At 37.9% G+C, this 6691-nt stretch overlaps 1 long non-coding RNA gene across 1 annotated transcript in view; it reads right to left on the minus strand.

The window, feature by feature from the left end:
* LOC131995653 (uncharacterized) overlaps positions 1-5271 on the minus strand; it is a 53730-nt gene extending 48459 nt beyond the window's left edge. The window contains exons 1-2 of the long non-coding RNA XR_009397522.1: positions 5098-5271; positions 4442-5030 (exon numbers count right to left, since the gene is read on the minus strand). This is a non-coding gene — a long non-coding RNA (uncharacterized LOC131995653). The remainder of the gene's footprint in view (positions 1-4441; positions 5031-5097) is intronic.
* Positions 5272-6691: the final 1420 nt, after the last annotated feature.

The raw sequence follows: 6691 nt of genomic DNA on the forward strand, positions 1-6691 counted from the left end.
TGCAGGCACTAATATGCATTCTGAGAAACCAAAGGGACATAGTTTAAATCTGCAGTTATGCCGATAAAGGAATAATATATTGTAGTAACATATGTTAAAGGCCAACACAAGTTTTAGCGGTGATTATTTCCTTGTTGGCGACAATTCTGAGGTCTGCTGTCAAGAAAAGCATCGAAGGCATCGATTAACTACATGCCGTTCGAGCTCGACCATAAAAAGTCCCTTATCAATGAGCAAAAAACTTTAATTTCGAACAACTCTCAATTAGAATGAGAGAAATGCAAATTCTTCCGGTGAGCCTTATTTACGCAGCAAAAACGTCAAGGGATTGATTTGGATTTATCCTAAGGGGTTTAATAAGGGATTGATTTTGATTTATCCTTACCTTATACATAAACTTTCACAACAGTGATAATTAGAAACGCATTTTAAATCAGTTTTCTTTATCTTTGGTTCCAAGAAAAGTCAATTGAATTTTTCTAGCATGACTTTTACTTTCCACCTGCAGGGGAAAACTATGCTAAAGTTTTAAACATCTGCTCTTCTTTGCGTTTATGTTACTATACTATTGCTTATAGACTGGACAGATGTACAACTGTCCTTGCCATCAATACTGTTTTATTGTACAATTCTACACTTTAAGAAACTGAAATCAATTGGAGGAATTTCATTCTACATATTTAGACATTCAAATAAATAGAAGATGCCATCAATAATCCTAGCATACTCTCAACCAAATGGTGGTAAAACACTTACATCAAATGATGCCAAATATCAAGCATTCAGATATTATTTCTCTGAGTGTACATAAGCCCTGTGTAGCACATGTTTAGTGGTGGACACTATCGTTTGTTGGTGTGTGCAGCAAAACCACCAGCTACATCATGGCAACAACAACAGAAACAATATCTCCTCATGAGAGACACAAATAGAGTAATGGCATGGGGCTGTGAAGAGCAAGTTAAAATACCAGTAGTCACCGTCGCCGTCACGACCATAAAACCTTTTGCATTTCTACATTGTCAGTGACACGCATATATCCTTTGGGCTTGTGCTTCGGTGTGTGTGTGTGCGTAAGTGCCTGTGTTCGTGCACATATGCTCAAGTATCGCTCGAAGTGTATATCTGGGTTGTCTCTCGATATTGAGAACGTTCTGAAGCGCCTGTGAGTGTGTTTGTCTGTTTGCGTGTATCTACGAGTCTTCAATTTCTATGAAAATCAAAAATCAGCCACAAGGCAATTGGATATAATTTCTAATTACTCGCTTGAGCGAAAATAACTAACAGCATTTTTGCACTGTCTCTATGCGGGGGATAGAGGTAAAAAAAAAACAATTCAAACGCCCCCAACTTGACAATGAAAAATGCCAACTATGGCCTTTTATTTCTCTCTCCAGTAGCATTTGTTGCCTGCCTCGAAGCTAACGCATCTTGAAACATTGTTAAGAAACAGAGTGTAATTGAATTCGATTGCTCCAGTGGTCGTGAGCAAATGGGGGACTATTCACTTGAGTCTATGTCCGATAAGAGGCACACAAAATTCCTGACTTCATTCCCCTGCAGCTTGCCGTTGGTACACGTATCCTTGTGCTGGCAGCAAAACTGTATTTTCTTCGATTATTGTTCAATATTCATTATTTTGCAACATTCGAAATGTATCTACATGGACGTATTCAACATGGGAAACATCTCTAAAGAAATAGTTATTTTTAGAGCTGCTGCAAACTGGACCAGCATCCTTGCTTTGTCATTCCTGCATCCTGCCAGGGAATGGCATCAGTTGTCTTTTATTGTTTTATTTATCTTTTTTGCTTTGCTCCGGCTGCCCTCTCCTGTCCTATCCGCATACAAACATATCGATGATATTTTCACCCACTTATATGGGCTAAGAAAATAGGTGAGTTGTGGGGGGTGGATGGCGTGGACTGGTCTGGTGTTCAAGCATTAAAATATAGACTTAATTTCTACATTTGTATCAAATTAGAAACTTCACTTCTCGTAAATTTCATATCACAATTGGATTTAATGGACCATATTCCCATACAGTGCAGGACACCATGTTAGTTGGAAAAACTCTATTGTCAGCAACAGAAATTAAAAGTTATTGTTTAATGGACCCCAAATATTTTAAAGAAAGAAAAAAGGAGGAATTCAAAAGAATCGCTATGGCTTTGGAAAGTTTAAGTTTCATTGCTTCAATAATAGACACAAATAAATATGTGTGAACCTAATCGAGCCAAGCTAACATTCTGATATCCTACAACACATTGGATGTTTTTATATCTGCTCCACATATATCTTCTCGCCAAAAGAGTTGTCACCCTGCGACACGCAGCTATAACAAGAAAAATCCAGGTCTGCGGAGTCGGAGGGGAGCCATTTTCGTTGCAAACGGAATGACAAAATGAATATACCTCCATCCTTCGGTGGTGGGTATAATAGTTTAATGTTTCATACGCAGTTTATGTTACACGGATGAATCAAAACAAGAGAACAGAGTGGGCCTGGGGGTCTACATTGAGAACCCAGGGACTAAGATCTGTTTTAGGATGCCTGACCATAATACGTTTGTGGAGGCGGAGATCTGGGCGATCAAGGAATACGTCACGTATTACGTAACGTCGAGGAGGACGTCGAGTGTGAACATCTTTACGGACTGTAAAATGGCCCTAATGGCAACAACAACATGATAACCCGAAGCCTTTTGGGTCGTCGCAGTCGGAGTAAAGAGTGTGGGCGACGTACGAGCACGTAACACTGTGGAACAGCGTAACAGTCGGTAGGACGGCGAAAATCCTATGGGGTGATACGGATCGTAAGAGGACGAGGCTATTACTGAAAGGAAATAAGAAGGTGGTCAGTATAGCTTTTGATATCATAACGGGACACATAGGGCTATGAGCTCACTTATGCAAAATCGATGTGGCAAGTGATAACATGTGTAGGTCATTCGGGGAAAATGATGTGGCGTTGGAGCATTTCCTATGACATGACCCGGCTTTGGCGGTTAAAAGTCATCGGTACTTAGGTGGGGAGACAATACCAGATACGAATCATCTTAGGGGAGTGTTATGGAAAAAATTAAGTATTTTGTAAGTAGCACGGAATTCCTAACTTAAAACTTTCTTTTTCGAGGTTACTTTTGAGTTTTTTAGAGCGCACAACAAACCGATTACTGGCTTAGGTGTATGTCCATAGTGGCATCGGGCGTATTTATATCCGCACCCTCTCTTCAAGTTTTGCATTTATTTATATTATATGCATTACATTATTTCTTTATTTCGATTTGGAGCTTATTTGATTTATGCTGGGAAATATTTTATTTTGGGTTATTTAATTTCGCTTTTAGAGTCTATTTCATTGGGGGGTTATTTCGTAGCGTCGTAAATTCATAATGCCGATTTTTTTGGACTTTCTGTCCTCAACAGTTATCTAAAAGTAAACTCCTAATTGATATATAACCTGATATAGCTCCCACATATATCGATCTGCATATTTTATTCCTTGAGTTTCTATTTGGCACAATGGCTTCCGCCTTGACCTCCCATATCTACACCGAGTATGGCCCCAATTGGTCCTATTTAAACCAATTTCTCTATTTGACATGCATGGGGTTTTCTATTAATAACCACACACCAACGTCTTTTAATCTCTGTTTATAAAAAGAATCCTTGCAAAGACCCTAACATTTGTGAATGGCGTGGGGAATATAAGATTCCTCGCCGCCGAACTTAGCACGCTTTAACTTGTTTTTCTTGTTATAGTTTATATTGTTGTTGTAGCCACATTTGCATGTGAAGTTGGCGATCCTCATCAAGCTCTTATAGGCGAGCAAGCTCGTTCCGGTCTATATGAGCGAACGCTACCTCCTCGCCGCCGGCCGTGCTCAGTCCTGGGGCGGTTCTTTCCCGTTGGAAGTAGGCTTTGTTTCGCTGCCATAAAAGTAAAAATAAAGTAACTTAAAAGAATAGTAAGTGAAAAGAAGAATAGCAAAGGTATTAAATAAAAGAAAAATTAAGGACAGAAGAAATTAGAGTGAAGCTAATCTCAGGAGCAGTCTAAGATGTAATTTGACTGCCATTCTCTACTCACCCAACCATGCTGACGAGTTCTTCAGCCCATTTTATCTCCCACTACTGTATGTCCTTCGTGAGTTATAAAAAAAAAATGTTTAAAACATCGTTATAATATATTCAAAAATTAATAGTAATCGATTTGTGGCAATTAAAGGTATTAATCTTAGTCCAATAAAAAGTGATTGTATTAAAGGTAATCTAAGTTTATAAATAAGTTAAAAGTGAATGATATTAAAAGAAAGAACTATAGTTTACGTAAAAATAAAACTAAACCTAGCATTATGTATAGATAAGTGTCGTGAATTTGTGTTATTATAAAAATGTGGCATGAGCATAACAAATTAAATAATATTATGATAACTCACCAGCTAATATCCATGATGTCCTAGGCCTTCAGACGTGGGATTTGAAATTGATAAAGTTCTGGGTGGTTATAAAAGTTAAGGCTTCAAATTTGCTTTGCTCGTGCACCAAAGTAACATATAAATTTAATAATTGTCTTGTATGTAATAACGGGGAAAATAAGCTAAATGTATATACTATAAATAATTCTTGTTTTATCTCCTATTGAAAAAGAATGAGAATCCCCAGAATTCTTTAATTGACACAATTGGGTAATAGGGAAATGCTGTGTCCATTGGGCTTCAATAAAACTATGGACGGGAAGACTCTAGCATTTGATGTATTGATTTGACAAGTCAGGGTTTTAGGTCAATTTTGGGTTCATTGAGCTCTAATCAAACCATCGATTAGAAGACTCCGGTCTTGATATTAGTAGAATCAAAAATTTCAATATCCGCCTTTAAAAAGCATCAATTGGTCTTTGGGACCGATTATATAATAATTAGGGGATTGATGTCTAAGGAAATTTGGGACCAATACAGATAATTTGAGATTGGAGTTTTCCTCTTCTTTTGTTCATGGACAGCGCCGATTCACAGAGGAATCGGCGATCTGCGATAAAATAACGGGGATGCAATTTAGAGGAAAGAACATCAATATTTAAAGATTAAATGCTTACCCAAACAATAGGAAAATAAAAATTAGTTGAAAAATTAATTTCGTCGTCCGAAATTTGAAAATAAATTGATGTGGTATGCTCGTGATCCTTTTATCTCCTTAAAAATTATTCAATTAAATATTCGAATATTTCTTTTTTTTTCGTATAAAATATTTTCTGACACGTCTAACACCAATCGTCTTTCAAATTGAAATAAAAATGAAAATTTTATGTATAGACATATAGACAGCTTTTAATTTCAAAGCACATTATGTTTTAAGAAATAAAACAAAAATTTAATAACATTTATTATTTCCCAAAATACTAGGAACTGTAAATAAAAGAGGTCACACTCCGCGAGAACCTGATGGCCATTGGTTATTTAAAGGTACCAATAACTTACCTCGTCGTATCGAGCACCATAGGCACTCAGTATTTAAGCAAGAGACGGTGCCACCCGGCCTCTCACTGCGACTTTCCACTAGTTACCGCTGATTGTCCTCGACTGCAGTTGCAGATGCTCCGTATGGAGCATTCCACTATCCGCAACCTGTAGACGCTCCCAGATAAGCTTCTCGTGATAACGTAAAACACCACACAGATTGAAGTTCAAAGTTCCAGCCTGTGTGACGCTCATAGTCATCCTGTTATTCACTTTTGTTGTCGATTTATTTATTTTCTTTTTATACCCTCCACCATAAGATGGGGGGTATACTAATTTCGTCATTCTGATTGTAACTACTCGAAATATTCGTCTGAGACCCCCTAAAGTATATATATTCTTGATCGTCGTGAAATTTTATGTCGATCTAGCCATGTCCGTCCGTCTGTCCATCCGTCTGTCCGTCCGTCCGTCCGTCTGTCTATCGAAAGCACGCTAACTTCCGAAGGAGTAAAGCTAGCCGCTTGAAATTTTGCACAAATACTTCTTATTAGTGTAGGTCGGTTGGTATTGTAAATGGTCCATATCGGTCCATAACCTGATATAGCTGCCATATAAACCGATCTGGGGTCTTGACTTCTTGAACCTCTAGAGTGCGCAATTCTTATCCGATTGGAATGAAATTTTGCACAACGTGTTTTGTTGCGATATCCAACAACTGTGCCAAGTATGGTTCAAATTGGTCCATAACCTTATATAGCTGTCATATAAACCGATCTTGGGTCTTGACTTCTTGAGCCTCTAGAGGGCGCAATTCTTATCCAATTTGAATTAATTTTGGCACGTAGTATTTTGTTATGATATCCAACAACTGTGCCAAATATGGTTCAAATCCGTTCATTACCTGATATAGCTGTCATATAAACAGATGTGGGGACTTGACTTCTTGAGCTTCTAGAGGGCGCAATTCCTATCCGATTTGGCTGAAATTTCGCAAGACGTTTTTTATTGTTACTTTCAACAACTATGTCAAATAAAGTACAAGTCGGTTCATAACCTGATATAGCTGTCATATAAACCGATCTGGGATCTGGACTTCTTGAGCCTCTAGAGGTCGCAATTATTATCCGATTTGCCTGAAATTTTGTACGACAGATCCTCTCATGACTATCAACACACGTGTTTATTATGGTCTGAATCTGTCTATAGCCCGATACAGCTCCCATATAAATC

The sequence above is a fragment of the Stomoxys calcitrans genome, chromosome 3, assembly GCF_963082655.1.
Source record: "Stomoxys calcitrans chromosome 3, idStoCalc2.1, whole genome shotgun sequence".
NCBI classification, from domain to species: Eukaryota; Metazoa; Arthropoda; class Insecta; order Diptera; family Muscidae; genus Stomoxys; species Stomoxys calcitrans.